This window comes from Raphanus sativus, chromosome 6 (assembly GCF_000801105.2).
Source record: "Raphanus sativus cultivar WK10039 chromosome 6, ASM80110v3, whole genome shotgun sequence".
Taxonomy (NCBI): domain Eukaryota; kingdom Viridiplantae; phylum Streptophyta; class Magnoliopsida; order Brassicales; family Brassicaceae; genus Raphanus; species Raphanus sativus.
The window spans coordinates 8,740,826-8,743,038 of NC_079516.1; positions in this window are offsets into that span (position 1 = coordinate 8,740,826).

The following is a 2,213-nucleotide window of genomic DNA, read 5'->3' on the forward strand; positions in this document are numbered from 1 at the left end:
TGTTGTAATGATTCAAATTCAATGCTAGTGTTATAATCAGTTACTCTCGATAAATTTTGGTTATGTTGATTACATTTAAAGAATTTAGATTAACATATCATAAATTTTCAATATCTTAAAACAAAATTATTCGCATGATTACACAATCTATTTAAAATTTTCTATACACACAAAACCAAAATTAACATAAGAGTGAGTAATTGATTGGATCGAGACATTATAATGTATATCTCTTATTTTAGATCAAAATTATGTTATTTAATTAAGTTTGTTAATTTTCCTAAACAATAAAAATATAGACATTTGCATTTTCTAAAAACATTTTTTTTATAAAATGCCTATTTTATTTTATTTTTTAAAACATTATTGTACACGTGACATTCTCATCAATGAAATTAACTAGGGTAATATCCATGTTAAAGAAAGAAAATAGATGAAGTAACACATGATGTGGTGATTGGTCCATAATTTCACCAAAAAGTAAATCAAATGTATATTATTTAAAATTTTCTAAAATATATAATATTTTTTTGTTAAATAAATATATAAATTGAACATATTACGATATGTTGGGTATGAAATTATCGTTTTCCTTTTTGTTAACATAATTAAGGTTTTATTACATCAATTAACACAAAAGTTATTGACAAGGATTTAAGAAAACAATTCTCTCGCAATCATGTCCTAGAGTATTTACGGTTTATAATGGTGTATGAAATTATCACGGAAACTAATGTTTGAGTATGCTCTGATAGTAGCATGTCTAGTTTCTACATATATACTACTACGCAAATGGGTTTCTGAATCATATACTTAATCCACAATGTTTGGGTGCGTAACAAAAAAGAAAAAAAAGAATCTAATCAACGAACGTAAAAGTCAGAAGAGCGGCTCACATGAGATTTCAGGGACTCTATTCAAACCTAAATTTTTTGTGTCAACTATCTATATCATTATTTGAAAAGTAAATTTGCCAATCTGTGAGTTTCTTCATGATTTTAGGTTATGTTGTTTATTTATCATATTTTTATTAAATTTTAATAAATTTATTTGCCATATATTAATTAGTAATTATCATTTATTTTTATTTTAATAATATTAAATCATATAATATTTTTCTTTATTTTTATTTTTAAAAGGAATTTTTTTTCATCAACATCATTTTACCAATCAAATACTGTGAGTCTAAAGAATACAATTTTTACTGTTATAATTAAAAATCAGCTTTACCAACCATATATAATTTATTACTTTTAATTTATAAGAATTTAGTTAAATAGAAATATTTTTTAATTATTGGAGAGTTTGTTAATAGTTGTCACTCTAAACTCATATGAAATTTATATAATATGTAATTAAACTAGAAAGAATTGGCGAAATGAGACATTCTCAACTTTTATTTGTCATGTTAGGACTTTTGATCTTTCATGCCACTTTGGATATCTTTTACCCTTTTGTAATGCAAAAAGTAATATTTTACGTTTTAAAATTTTCAAAAAAATATGAAAACTACTGGAAACATAAGTAAGACTATCTCTATATTTTTTTATAAAAAAAAACTTATGTAACCATTTTATTTTATCCCTAAGCATAGAATACTCATTCTAACAATATACTTAGTTTAGAACTCGGATACAAAGTATATTACAATGATATAATTTGGATATAAAACATAAACAAAATTTTATTTTTATTCTACTTCTGCTAAAATTTGTTCTCTTTTATTATAATCAGATAACGGTGGTCTACATCTACCTCAAAAATGTGTTCTGTATTTTACTCTACGGTCTAACTTAACTTATTTATGTTTCATAATTTATTCTAACTATAACCTTAATGTCCATTTGAGGAAGATTATATATCCCACCGATTATTCATCTTTCTAATCTATACCTAGATTATGTATTCCATCTAAAAGAAAAAAATGGAAGTTTCCATATTTCGGTTATTATTTTTCCTAAATCTACCCTAAATCTATAGTAAAATTGCACCATATCTTTTCTCCCGCGTTTCTCTCCCCTACAATCTTTTTCTCTTTCATTTTATGTTTCTTTTTCTTCTTCATCTATCTCACCATCTCTTCTCTCTATCCACACAAACATGGTTCATATCCATGTTAAATCAGGTGTATGGATAGTGAGCAGTGGGTTTTTGTGGTTGACAAGAAAATGTGTGGTCGAATGGTAACATTTGGGACTGGAACAATACCATAG